Here is a 15,872-nt window from a genome sequence, read left to right as displayed (position 1 = left end):
AAAGGCTTAAATGACTTTTTTAATTAAGTTTAATGATTGCGCTCAAACCAAATGTCCTAGAACGAAATTTTCAAATGTAACTACTAGAATGTGATACAATACACTATTGGGTGAAGTTTAGTTGACTTCTGCGCAGCGGTTTGGGAGTTAACATCAAAATTACATTTCTCGGCCATATCGCATAGATCTCACTGTGAAAAGGCTTAAATGGCTTTTTTGACCTAAGTTTAATGATTGCGCTCAAACCAAATGTCCTAGAAAGAAATTTTCAAATGTAACTACTAGAATGTGATACAATACACTATTGGGTGAAGTTTGGTTGACTTCTGCGCAGCGGTTTGGGAGTTAACATCAAAATTACATTTCTCGGCCATATCGCATAGATCTCACTGTGAAAAGGCTTAAATGGCTTTTTTGACCTAAGTTTGAGGATTGCGCTCAAATCAAATGTCCTAGAACCAAATTTTCACATGTAACTACTAGATTGTGATACAATACACTAATGGGTGAAGTTTGGTTGACTTCTGCGCAGCGGTTTGGGAGTTAACATCAAAATTACATTTCTCGGCCATATCGCATAGATCTCACTGTGAAAAGGCTTAAATGACTTTTTTAATTAAGTTTAATGATTGCGCTCAAATCAAATGTCCAAGAACTAAATTTCCAAATGTAACTACTAGATTGTGATAAAATACACTATTGGGTGAAGTTTGGTTGACTTCTGCGCAGCGGTTTGGGAGTTAACATCAAAATTACATTTCTCGGCCATATCGCATAGATCTCACTGTGAAAAGGCTTAAATGACTTTTTTAATTAAGTTTGATGATTGCGTTCAAACAAAATGTCCTAGAACAAAATTTTCAAATGTAACTACTAGATTGTGATACAATACACTATTGGGTGAAGTTTGGTTGACTTCTGCGCAGCGGTTTGGGAGTTAACATCAAAATTACATTTCTCGGCCATATCGCATAGATCTCACTGTGAAAAGGCTTAAATGGCTTTTTTGACCTAAGTTTAAAGATTGCGCTCAAACCAAATGTCCTAGAACGAAATTTTCAAATGTAACTACTAGAATGTGATACAATACACTATTGGGTGAAGTTTGGTTGACTTCTGCGCAGCGGTTTGGGAGTTAACATCAAAATTACATTTCTCGGCCATATCGCATAGATCTCACTGTGAAAAGGCTTAAATGGCTTTTTTGACCTAAGTTTGAGGATTGCGCTCAAATCAAATGTCCTAGAACCAAATTTCCACATGTAACTACTAGATTGTGATACAATACACTAATGGGTGAAGTTTGGTTGACTTCTGCGCAGAGGTTTGGGAGTTAACATCAAAATTACATTTCTCGGCCATATCGCATAGATCTCACTGTGAAAAGGCTTAAATGACTTTTTTAATTAAGTTTGATGATTGCGTTCAAACAAAATGTCATAGAACAAAATTTTCAAATGTAACTACTAGATTGTGATACAATACACTATTGGGTGAAGTTTGGTTGACTTCTGCGCAGCGGTTTGGGAGTTAACATCAAAATTACATTTCTCGGCCATATCGCATAGATCTCACTGTGAAAAGGCTTAAATGGCTTTTTTGACCTAAGTTTGAGGATTGCGCTCAAATCAAATGTCCTAGAACCAAATTTCCACATGTAACTACTAGATTGTGATACAATACACTAATGGGTGAAGTTTGGTTGACTTCTGCGCAGCGGTTTGGGAGTTAACATCAAAATTACATTTCTCGGCCATATCGCATAGATCTCACTGTGAAAAGGCTTAAATGGCTTTTTTGACCTAAGTTTAATGATTGCGCTCAAACCAAATGTCCAATAACCAAATTTCCACATGTAACTACTAGATTGTGATACAATACACTAATGGGTGAAGTTTGGTTGACTTCTGCGCAGCGGTTTGGGAGTTAACATCAAAATTACATTTCTCGGCCATATCGCATAGATCTCACTGTGATAAGGCTTAAATGACTTTTTTAATTAAGTTTGATGATTGCGTTCAAACAAAATGTCATAGAACAAAATTTTCAAATGTAACTACTAGATTGTGATACAATACACTATTGGGTGAAGTTTGGTTGACTTCTGCGCAGCGGTTTGGGAGTTAACATCAAAATTACATTTCTCGGCCATATCGCATAGATCTCACTGTGAAAAGGCTTAAATGGCTTTTTTGACCTAAGTTTGAGGATTGCGCTCAAATCAAATGTCCTAGAACCAAATTTCCACATGTAATTACTAGATTGTGATACAATACACTAATGGGTGAAGTTTGGTTGACTTCTGCGCAGCGGTTTGGGAGTTAACATCAAAATTACATTTCTCGGCCATATCGCATAGATCTCACTGTGAAAAGGCTTAAATGACTTTTTTAATTAAGTTTAATGATTGCGCTCAAACCAAATGTCCTAGAACGAAATTTTCAAATGTAACTACTAGAATGTGATACAATACACTATTGGGTGAAGTTTGGTTGACTTCTGCGCAGCGGTTTGGGAGTTAACATCAAAATTACATTTCTCGGCCATATCGCATAGATCTCACTGTGAAAAGGCTTAAATGGCTTTTTTGACCTAAGTTTAATGATTGCGCTCAAACCAAATGTCCTAGAACGAAATTTTCAAATGTAACTACTAGAATGTGATACAATACACTATTGGGTGAAGTTTGGTTGACTTCTGCGCAGCGGTTTGGGAGTTAACATCAAAATTACATTTCTCGGCCATATCGCATAGATCTCACTGTGAAAAGGCTTAAATGGCTTTTTTGACCTAAGTTTGAGGATTGCGCTCAAATCAAATGTCCTAGAACCAAATTTTCACATGTAACTACTAGATTGTGATACAATACACTAATGGGTGAAGTTTGGTTGACTTCTGCGCAGCGGTTTGGGAGTTAACATCAAAATTACATTTCTCGGCCATATCGCATAGATCTCACTGTGAAAAGGCTTAAATGACATTTTTAATTAAGTTTGATGATTGCGCTCAAACAAAATTTCCTAGAACAAAATTTTCAAATGTAACTACTAGATTGTGATACAATACACTATTGGGTGAAGTTTGGTTGACTTCTGCGCAGCGGTTTGGGAGTTAACATCAAAATTACATTTCTCGGCCATATCGCATAGATCTCACTGTGAAAAGGCTTAAATGGCTTTTTTGACCTAAGTTTGAGGATTGCGCTCAAATCAAATGTCCAAGAACCAAATTTCCAAATGTAACTACTAGATTGTGATACAATACACTATTGGGTGAAGTTTGGTTGACTTCTGCGCAGCGGTTTGGGAGTTAACATCAAAATTACATTTCTCGGCCATATCGCATAGATCTCACTGTGAAAAGGCTTAAATGGCTTTTTTGACCTAAGTTTGAGGATTGCGCTCAAATCAAATGTCCTAGAACCAAATTTTCACATGTAACTACTAGATTGTGATACAATACACTAATGGGTGAAGTTTGGTTGATTTCTGCGCAGCGGTTTGGGAGTTAACATCAAAATTACATTTCTCGGCCATATCGCATAGATCTCACTGTGAAAAGGCTTAAATGACTTTTTTAATTTTGATGATTGCGCTCAAACAAAATTTCCTAGAACAAAATTTTCAAATGTAACTACTAGATTGTGATACAATACACTATTGGGTGAAGTTTGGTTGACTTCTGCGCAGCGGTTTGGGAGTTAACATCAAAATTACATTTCTCGGCCATATCGCATAGATCTCACTGTGAAAAGGCTTAAATGGCTTTTTTGACCTAAGTTTAATGATTGCGCTCAAACCAAATGTCCTAGAACGAAATTTTCAAATGTAACTACTAGAATGTGATACAATACACTATTGGGTGAAGTTTGGTTGACTTCTGCGCAGCGGTTTGGGAGTTAACATCAAAATTACATTTCTCGGCCATATCGCATAGATCTCACTGTGAAAAGGCTTAAATGACTTTTTTAATTAAGTTTGATGATTGCGTTCAAACAAAATGTCCTAGAACAAAATTTTCAAATGTAACTACTAGATTGTGATACAATACACTATTGGGTGAAGTTTGGTTGACTTCTGCGCAGCGGTTTGGGAGTTAACATCAAAATTACATTTCTCGGCCATATCGCATAGATCTCACTGTGAAAAGGCTTAAATGGCTTTTTTGACCTAAGTTTGAGGATTGCGCTCAAATCAAATGTCCAAGAACCAAATTTCCAAATGTAACTACTAGATTGTGACACAATACACTATTGGGTGAAGTTTGGTTGACTTCTGCGCAGCGGTTTGGGAGTTAACATCAAAATTACATTTCTCGGCCATATCGCATAGATCTCACTGTGAAAAGGCTTAAATGACTTTTTTAATTAAGTTTGATGATTGCGTTCAAACAAAATGTCCTAGAACAAAATTTTCAAATGTAACTACTAGATTGTGATACAATACACTATTGGGTGAAGTTTGGTTGACTTCTGCGCAGCGGTTTGGGAGTTAACATCAAAATTACATTTCTCGGCCATATCGCATAGATCTCACTGTGAAAAGGCTTAAATGGCTTTTTTGACCTAAGTTTAATGATTGCGCTCAAACCAAATGTCCAATAACCAAATTTCCACATGTAACTACTAGATTGTGATACAATACACTAATGGGTGAAGTTTGGTTGACTTCTGCGCAGCGGTTTGGGAGTTAACATCAAAATTACATTTCTCGGCCATATCGCATAGATCTCACTGTGATAAGGCTTAAATGACTTTTTTAATTAAGTTTGATGATTGCGTTCAAACAAAATGTCATAGAACAAAATTTTCAAATGTAACTACTAGATTGTGATACAATACACTATTGGGTGAAGTTTGGTTGACTTCTGCGCAGCGGTTTGGGAGTTAACATCAAAATTACATTTCTCGGCCATATCGCATAGATCTCACTGTGAAAAGGCTTAAATGGCTTTTTTGACCTAAGTTTGAGGATTGCGCTCAAATCAAATGTCCTAGAACCAAATTTCCACATGTAATTACTAGATTGTGATACAATACACTAATGGGTGAAGTTTGGTTGACTTCTGCGCAGCGGTTTGGGAGTTAACATCAAAATTACATTTCTCGGCCATATCGCATAGATCTCACTGTGAAAAGGCTTAAATGACTTTTTTAATTAAGTTTAATGATTGCGCTCAAACCAAATGTCCTAGAACGAAATTTTCAAATGTAACTACTAGAATGTGATACAATACACTATTGGGTGAAGTTTGGTTGACTTCTGCGCAGCGGTTTGGGAGTTAACATCAAAATTACATTTCTCGGCCATATCGCATAGATCTCACTGTGAAAAGGCTTAAATGGCTTTTTTGACCTAAGTTTAATGATTGCGCTCAAACCAAATGTCCTAGAACGAAATTTTCAAATGTAACTACTAGAATGTGATACAATACACTATTGGGTGAAGTTTGGTTGACTTCTGCGCAGCGGTTTGGGAGTTAACATCAAAATTACATTTCTCGGCCATATCGCATAGATCTCACTGTGAAAAGGCTTAAATGGCTTTTTTGACCTAAGTTTGAGGATTGCGCTCAAATCAAATGTCCTAGAACCAAATTTTCAAATGTAACTACTAGAATGTGATACAATACACTATTGGGTGAAGTTTGGTTGTCTTCAGCGCAGCGGTTTGGGAGTTAACATCAAAATTACATTTCTCGGCCATATCGCATAGATCTCACTGTGAAAAGGCTTAAATGACTTTTTTAATTAAGTTTGATGATTGCGTTCAAACAAAATGTCCTAGAACAAAATTTTCAAATGTAACTACTAGATTGTGATACAATACACTATTGGGTGAAGTTTGGTTGACTTCTGCGCAGCGGTTTGGGAGTTAACATCAAAATTACATTTCTCGGCCATATCGCATAGATCTCACTGTGAAAAGGCTTAAATGGCTTTTTTGACCTAAGTTTAAAGATTGCGCTCAAACCAAATGTCCTAGAACGAAATTTTCAAATGTAACTACTAGAATGTGATACAATACACTATTGGGTGAAGTTTGGTTGACTTCTGCGCAGCGGTTTGGGAGTTAACATCAAAATTACATTCCTCGGCCATATCGCATAGATCTCACTGTGAAAAGGCTTAAATGGCTTTTTTGACCTAAGTTTGAGGATTGCGCTCAAATCAAATGTCCTAGAACCAAATTTCCACATATAACTACTAGATTGTGATACAATACACTAATGGGTGAAGTTTGGTTGACTTCTGCGCAGAGGTTTGGGAGTTAACATCAAAATTACATTTCTCGGCCATATCGTATAGATCTCACTGTGAAAAGGCTTAAATGGCTTTTTTGACCTAAGTTTAATGATTGCGCTCAAACCAAATTTCCAATAACCAAATTTCCACATATAACTACTAGATTGTGATACAATACACTAATGGGTGAAGTTTGGTTGACTTCTGCGCAGCGGTTTGGGAGTTAACATCAAAATTACATTTCTCGGCCATATCGCATAGATCTCACTGTGAAAAGGCTTAAAAGACTTTTTTAATTAAGTTTGATGATTGCGTTCAAACAAAATGTCATAGAACAAAATTTTCAAATGTAACTACTAGATTGTGATACAATACACTATTGGGTGAAGTTTGGTTGACTTCTGCGCAGCGGTTTGGGAGTTAACATCAAAATTACATTTCTCGGCCATATCGCATAGATCTCACTGTGAAAAGACTTAAATGGCTTTTTTGACCTAAGTTTGAGGATTGCGCTCAAATCATATGTCCTAGAACCAAATTTCCACATGTAATTACTAGATTGTGATACAATACACTAATGGGTGAAGTTTGGTTGACTTCTGCGCAGCGGTTTGGGAGTTAACATCAAAATTACATTTCTCGGCCATATCGCATAGATCTCACTGTGAAAAGGCTTAAATGACTTTTTTAATTAAGTTTAATGATTGCGCTCAAATCAAATGTCCAAGAACTAAATTTCCAAATGTAACTACTAGATTGTGATAAAATACACTATTGGGTGAAGTTTGGTTGACTTCTGCGCAGCGGTTTGGGAGTTAACATCAAAATTACATTTCTCGGCCATATCGCATAGATCTCACTGTGAAAAGGCTTAAATGACTTTTTTAATTAAGTTTGATGATTGCGTTCAAACAAAATGTCCTAGAACAAAATTTTCAAATGTAACTACTAGATTGTGATACAATACACTATTGGGTGAAGTTTGGTTGACTTCTGCGCAGCGGTTTGGGAGTTAACATCAAAATTACATTTCTCGGCCATATCGCATAGATCTCACTGTGAAAAGGCTTAAATGGCTTTTTTGACCTAAGTTTGAGGATTGCGCTCAAATCAAATGTCCAAGAACCAAATTTCCAAATGTAACTACTAGATTGTGATACAATACACTATTGGGTGAAGTTTGGTTGACTTCTGCGCAGCGGTTTGGGAGTTAACATCAAAATTACATTTCTCGGCCATATCGCATAGATCTCACTGTGAAAAGGCTTAAATGACTTTTTTAATTAAGTTTGATGATTGCGTTCAAACAAAATGTCCTAGAACAAAATTTTCAAATGTAACTACTAGATTGTGATACAATACACTATTGGGTGAAGTTTGGTTGACTTCTGCGCAGCGGTTTGGGAGTTAACATCAAAATTACATTTCTCGGCCATATCGCATAGATCTCACTGTGAAAAGGCTTAAATGGCTTTTTTGACCTAAGTTTAAAGATTGCGCTCAAACCAAATGTCCTATAACGAAATTTTCAAATGTAACTACTAGAATGTGATACAATACACTATTGGGTGAAGTTTGGTTGACTTCTGCGCAGCGGTTTGGGAGTTAACATCAAAATTACATTTCTCGGCCATATCGCATAGATCTCACTGTGAAAAGGCTTAAATGGCTTTTTTGACCTAAGTTTGAGGATTGCGCTCAAATCAAATGTCCTAGAACCAAATTTCCACATGTAACTACTAGATTGTGATACAATACACTAATGGGTGAAGTTTGGTTGACTTCTGCGCAGAGGTTTGGGAGTTAACATCAAAATTACATTTCTCGGCCATATCGCATAGATCTCACTGTGAAAAGGCTTAAATGACTTTTTTAATTAAGTTTGATGATTGCGCTCAAACAAAATTTCCTAGAACAAAATTTTCAAATGTAACTACTAGATTGTGATACAATACACTATTGGGTGAAGTTTGGTTGACTTCTGCGCAGCGGTTTGGGAGTTAACATCAAAATTACATTTCTCGGCCATATCGCATAGATCTCACTGTGAAAAGGCTTAAATGGCTTTTTTGACCTAAGTTTAATGATTGCGCTCAAACCAAATGTCCAATAACCAAATTTCCACATGTAACTACTAGATTGTGATACAATACACTAATGGGTGAAGTTTGGTTGACTTCTGCGCAGCGGTTTGGGAGTTAACATCAAAATTACATTTCTCGGCCATATCGCATAGATCTCACTGTGAAAAGGCTTAAATGACTTTTTTAATTAAGTTTGATGATTGCGTTCAAACAAAATGTCATAGAACAAAATTTTCAAATGTAACTACTAGATTGTGATACAATACACTATTGGGTGAAGTTTGTTTGACTTCTGCGCAGCGGTTTGGGAGTTAACATCAAAATTACATTTCTCGGCCATATCGCATAGATCTCACTGTGAAAAGGCTTAAATGGCTTTTTTGACCTAAGTTTGAGGATTGCGCTCAAATCAAATGTCCTAGAACCAAATTTCCACATGTAATTACTAGATTGTGATACAATACACTAATGGGTGAAGTTTGGTTGACTTCTGCGCAGCGGTTTGGGAGTTAACATCAAAATTACATTTCTCGGCCATATCGCATAGATCTCACTGTGAAAAGGCTTAAATGACTTTTTTAATTAAGTTTAATGATTGCGCTCAAACCAAATGTCCTAGAACGAAATTTTCAAATGTAACTACTAGAATGTGATACAATACACTATTGGGTGAAGTTTAGTTGACTTCTGCGCAGCGGTTTGGGAGTTAACATCAAAATTACATTTCTCGGCCATATCGCATAGATCTCACTGTGAAAAGGCTTAAATGGCTTTTTTGACCTAAGTTTAATGATTGCGCTCAAACCAAATGTCCTAGAACGAAATTTTCAAATGTAACTACTAGAATGTGATACAATACACTATTGGGTGAAGTTTGGTTGACTTCTGCGCAGCGGTTTGGGAGTTAACATCAAAATTACATTTCTCGGCCATATCGCATAGATCTCACTGTGAAAAGGCTTAAATGGCTTTTTTGACCTAAGTTTGAGGATTGCGCTCAAATCAAATGTCCTAGAACCAAATTTTCACATGTAACTACTAGATTGTGATACAATACACTAATGGGTGAAGTTTGGTTGACTTCTGCGCAGCGGTTTGGGAGTTAACATCAAAATTACATTTCTCGGCCATATCGCATAGATCTCACTGTGAAAAGGCTTAAATGACATTTTTAATTAAGTTTGATGATTGCGCTCAAACAAAATTTCCTAGAACAAAATTTTCAAATGTAACTACTAGATTGTGATACAATACACTATTGGGTGAAGTTTGGTTGACTTCTGCGCAGCGGTTTGGGAGTTAACATCAAAATTACATTTCTCGGCCATATCGCATAGATCTCACTGTGAAAAGGCTTAAATGGCTTTTTTGACCTAAGTTTGAGGATTGCGCTCAAATCAAATGTCCAGGAACCAAATTTCCAAATGTAACTACTAGATTGTGATACAATACACTATTGGGTGAAGTTTGGTTGACTTCTGCGCAGCGGTTTGGGAGTTAACATCAAAATTACATTTCTCGGCCATATCGCATAGATCTCACTGTGAAAAGGCTTAAATGGCTTTTTTGACCTAAGTTTGAGGATTGCGCTCAAATCATATGTCCTAGAACCAAATTTCCACATGTAATTACTAGATTGTGATACAATACACTAATGGGTGAAGTTTGGTTGACTTCTGCGCAGCGGTTTGGGAGTTAACATCAAAATTACATTTCTCGGCCATATCGCATAGATCTCACTGTGAAAAGGCTTAAATGACTTTTTTAATTAAGTTTAATGATTGCGCTCAAATCAAATGTCCAAGAACTAAATTTCCAAATGTAACTACTAGATTGTGATAAAATACACTATTGGGTGAAGTTTGGTTGACTTCTGCGCAGCGGTTTGGGAGTTAACATCAAAATTACATTTCTCGGCCATATCGCATAGATCTCACTGTGAAAAGGCTTAAATGACTTTTTTAATTAAGTTTGATGATTGCGTTCAAACAAAATGTCCTAGAACAAAATTTTCAAATGTAACTACTAGATTGTGATACAATACACTATTGGGTGAAGTTTGGTTGACTTCTGCGCAGCGGTTTGGGAGTTAACATCAAAATTACATTTCTCGGCCATATCGCATAGATCTCACTGTGAAAAGGCTTAAATGGCTTTTTTGACCTAAGTTTAAAGATTGCGCTCAAACCAAATGTCCTAGAACGAAATTTTCAAATGTAACTACTAGAATGTGATACAATACACTATTGGGTGAAGTTTGGTTGACTTCTGCGCAGCGGTTTGGGAGTTAACATCAAAATTACATTTCTCGGCCATATCGCATAGATCTCACTGTGAAAAGGCTTAAATGGCTTTTTTGACCTAAGTTTGAGGATTGCGCTCAAATCAAATGTCCTAGAACCAAATTTCCACATGTAACTACTAGATTGTGATACAATACACTAATGGGTGAAGTTTGGTTGACTTCTGCGCAGAGGTTTGGGAGTTAACATCAAAATTACATTTCTCGGCCATATCGCATAGATCTCACTGTGAAAAGGCTTAAATGACTTTTTTAATTAAGTTTGATGATTGCGTTCAAACAAAATGTCATAGAACAAAATTTTCAAATGTAACTACTAGATTGTGATACAATACACTATTGGGTGAAGTTTGGTTGACTTCTGCGCAGCGGTTTGGGAGTTAACATCAAAATTACATTTCTCGGCCATATCGCATAGATCTCACTGTGAAAAGGCTTAAATGGCTTTTTTGACCTAAGTTTGAGGATTGCGCTCAAATCAAATGTCCTAGAACCAAATTTCCACATGTAACTACTAGATTGTGATACAATACACTAATGGGTGAAGTTTGGTTGACTTCTGCGCAGCGGTTTGGGAGTTAACATCAAAATTACATTTCTCGGCCATATCGCATAGATCTCACTGTGAAAAGGCTTAAATGGCTTTTTTGACCTAAGTTTAATGATTGCGCTCAAACCAAATGTCCAATAACCAAATTTCCACATGTAACTACTAGATTGTGATACAATACACTAATGGGTGAAGTTTGGTTGACTTCTGCGCAGCGGTTTGGGAGTTAACATCAAAATTACATTTCTCGGCCATATCGCATAGATCTCACTGTGATAAGGCTTAAATGACTTTTTTAATTAAGTTTGATGATTGCGTTCAAACAAAATGTCATAGAACAAAATTTTCAAATGTAACTACTAGATTGTGATACAATACACTATTGGGTGAAGTTTGGTTGACTTCTGCGCAGCGGTTTGGGAGTTAACATCAAAATTACATTTCTCGGCCATATCGCATAGATCTCACTGTGAAAAGGCTTAAATGGCTTTTTTGACCTAAGTTTGAGGATTGCGCTCAAATCAAATGTCCTAGAACCAAATTTCCACATGTAATTACTAGATTGTGATACAATACACTAATGGGTGAAGTTTGGTTGACTTCTGCGCAGCGGTTTGGGAGTTAACATCAAAATTACATTTCTCGGCCATATCGCATAGATCTCACTGTGAAAAGGCTTAAATGACTTTTTTAATTAAGTTTAATGATTGCGCTCAAACCAAATGTCCTAGAACGAAATTTTCAAATGTAACTACTAGAATGTGATACAATACACTATTGGGTGAAGTTTGGTTGACTTCTGCGCAGCGGTTTGGGAGTTAACATCAAAATTACATTTCTCGGCCATATCGCATAGATCTCACTGTGAAAAGGCTTAAATGGCTTTTTTGACCTAAGTTTAATGATTGCGCTCAAACCAAATGTCCTAGAACGAAATTTTCAAATGTAACTACTAGAATGTGATACAATACACTATTGGGTGAAGTTTGGTTGACTTCTGCGCAGCGGTTTGGGAGTTAACATCAAAATTACATTTCTCGGCCATATCGCATAGATCTCACTGTGAAAAGGCTTAAATGGCTTTTTTGACCTAAGTTTGAGGATTGCGCTCAAATCAAATGTCCTAGAACCAAATTTTCACATGTAACTACTAGATTGTGATACAGTACACTAATGGGTGAAGTTTGGTTGATTTCTGCGCAGCGGTTTGGGAGTTAACATCAAAATTACATTTCTCGGCCATATCGCATAGATCTCACTGTGAAAAGGCTTAAATGACTTTTTTAATTAAGTTTGATGATTGCGCTCAAACAAAATTTCCTAGAACAAAATTTTCAAATGTAACTACTAGATTGTGATACAATACACTATTGGGTGAAGTTTGGTTGACTTCTGCGCAGCGGTTTGGGAGTTAACATCAAAATTACATTTCTCGGCCATATCGCATAGATCTCACTGTGAAAAGGCTTAAATGGCTTTTTTGACCTAAGTTTAATGATTGCGCTCAAACCAAATGTCCAATAACCAAATTTCCACATGTAACTACTAGATTGTGATACAATACACTAATGGGTGAAGTTTGGTTGACTTCTGCGCAGCGGTTTGGGAGTTAACATCAAAATTACATTTCTCGGCCATATCGCATAGATCTCACTGTGAAAAGGCTTAAATGGCTTTTTTGACCTAAGTTTAAAGATTGCGCTCAAACCAAATGTCCTAGAACGAAATTTTCAAATGTAACTACTAGAATGTGATACAATACACTATTGGGTGAAGTTTGGTTGACTTCTGCGCAGCGGTTTGGGAGTTAACATCAAAATTACATTTCTCGGCCATATCGCATAGATCTCACTGTGAAAAGGCTTAAATGGCTTTTTTGACCTAAGTTTGAGGATTGCGCTCAAATCAAATGTCCTAGAACCAAATTTCCACATGTAACTACTAGATTGTGATACAATACACTAATGGGTGAAGTTTGGTTGACTTCTGCGCAGAGGTTTGGGAGTTAACATCAAAATTACATTTCTCGGCCATATCGCATAGATCTCACTGTGAAAAGGCTTAAATGACTTTTTTAATTAAGTTTGATGATTGCGTTCAAACAAAATGTCATAGAACAAAATTTTCAAATGTAACTACTAGATTGTGATACAATACACTATTGGGTGAAGTTTGGTTAACTTCTGCGCAGCGGTTTGGGAGTTAACATCAAAATTACATTTCTCGGCCATATCGCATAGATCTCACTGTGAAAAGGCTTAAATGGCTTTTTTGACCTAAGTTTGAGGATTGCGCTCAAATCAAATGTCCTAGAACCAAATTTCCACATGTAATTACTAGATTGTGATACAATACACTAATGGGTGAAGTTTGGTTGACTTCTGCGCAGCGGTTTGGGAGTTAACATCAAAATTACATTTCTCGGCCATATCGCATAGATCTCACTGTGAAAAGGCTTAAATGACTTTTTTAATTAAGTTTAATGATTGCGCTCAAACCAAATGTCCTAGAACGAAATTTTCAAATGTAACTACTAGAATGTGATACAATACACTATTGGGTGAAGTTTGGTTGACTTCTGCGCAGCGGTTTGGGAGTTAACATCAAAATTACATTTCTCGGCCATATCGCATAGATCTCACTGTGAAAAGGCTTAAATGGCTTTTTTGACCTAAGTTTAATGATTGCGCTCAAACCAAATGTCCTAGAACGAAATTTTCAAATGTAACTACTAGAATGTGATACAATACACTATTGGGTGAAGTTTGGTTGACTTCTGCGCAGCGGTTTGGGAGTTAACATCAAAATTACATTTCTCGGCCATATCGCATAGATCTCACTGTGAAAAGGCTTAAATGGCTTTTTTGACCTAAGTTTGAGGATTGCGCTCAAATCAAATGTCCTAGAACCAAATTTTCACATGTAACTACTAGATTGTGATACAATACACTAATGGGTGAAGTTTGGTTGACTTCTGCGCAGCGGTTTGGGAGTTAACATCAAAATTACATTTCTCGGCCATATCGCATAGATCTCACTGTGAAAAGGCTTAAATGACATTTTTAATTAAGTTTGATGATTGCGCTCAAACAAAATTTCCTAGAACAAAATTTTCAAATGTAACTACTAGATTGTGATACAATACACTATTGGGTGAAGTTTGGTTGACTTCTGCGCAGCGGTTTGGGAGTTAACATCAAAATTACATTTCTCGGCCATATCGCATAGATCTCACTGTGAAAAGGCTTAAATGGCTTTTTTGACCTAAGTTTGAGGATTGCGCTCAAATCAAATGTCCAAGAACCAAATTTCCAAATGTAACTACTAGATTGTGATACAATACACTATTGGGTGAAGTTTGGTTGACTTCTGCGCAGCGGTTTGGGAGTTAACATCAAAATTACATTTCTCGGCCATATCGCATAGATCTCACTGTGAAAAGGCTTAAATGGCTTTTTTGACCTAAGTTTGAGGATTGCGCTCAAATCAAATGTCCTAGAACCAAATTTTCACATGTAACTACTAGATTGTGATACAATACACTAATGGGTGAAGTTTGGTTGATTTCTGCGCAGCGGTTTGGGAGTTAACATCAAAATTACATTTCTCGGCCATATCGCATAGATCTCACTGTGAAAAGGCTTAAATGACTTTTTTAATTTTGATGATTGCGCTCAAACAAAATTTCCTAGAACAAAATTTTCAAATGTAACTACTAGATTGTGATACAATACACTATTGGGTGAAGTTTGGTTGACTTCTGCGCAGCGGTTTGGGAGTTAACATCAAAATTACATTTCTCGGCCATATCGCATAGATCTCACTGTGAAAAGGCTTAAATGGCTTTTTTGACCTAAGTTTAATGATTGCGCTCAAACCAAATGTCCTAGAACGAAATTTTCAAATGTAACTACTAGAATGTGATACAATACACTATTGGGTGAAGTTTGGTTGACTTCTGCGCAGCGGTTTGGGAGTTAACATCAAAATTACATTTCTCGGCCATATCGCATAGATCTCACTGTGAAAAGGCTTAAATGACTTTTTTAATTAAGTTTGATGATTGCGTTCAAACAAAATGTCCTAGAACAAAATTTTCAAATGTAACTACTAGATTGTGATACAATACACTATTGGGTGAAGTTTGGTTGACTTCTGCGCAGCGGTTTGGGAGTTAACATCAAAATTACATTTCTCGGCCATATCGCATAGATCTCACTGTGAAAAGGCTTAAATGGCTTTTTTGACCTAAGTTTGAGGATTGCGCTCAAATCAAATGTCCAAGAACCAAATTTCCAAATGTAACTACTAGATTGTGACACAATACACTATTGGGTGAAGTTTGGTTGACTTCTGCGCAGCGGTTTGGGAGTTAACATCAAAATTACATTTCTCGGCCATATCGCATAGATCTCACTGTGAAAAGGCTTAAATGACTTTTTTAATTAAGTTTGATGATTGCGTTCAAACAAAATGTCCTAGAACAAAATTTTCAAATGTAACTACTAGATTGTGATACAATACACTATTGGGTGAAGTTTGGTTGACTTCTGCGCAGCGGTTTGGGAGTTAACATCAAAATTACATTTCTCGGCCATATCGCATAGATCTCACTGTGAAAAGGCTTAAATGGCTTTTTTGACCTAAGTTTAAAGATTGCGCTCAAACCAAATGTCCTAGAACGAAATTTTC

The sequence above is a fragment of the Corythoichthys intestinalis genome, chromosome 10 (genome assembly GCF_030265065.1).
Source record: "Corythoichthys intestinalis isolate RoL2023-P3 chromosome 10, ASM3026506v1, whole genome shotgun sequence".
NCBI lineage: Eukaryota > Metazoa > Chordata > Actinopteri > Syngnathiformes > Syngnathidae > Corythoichthys > Corythoichthys intestinalis.
The sequence above is the reverse complement of the archived record's forward strand: the minus strand, read 5'-3'. Positions refer to the sequence as shown.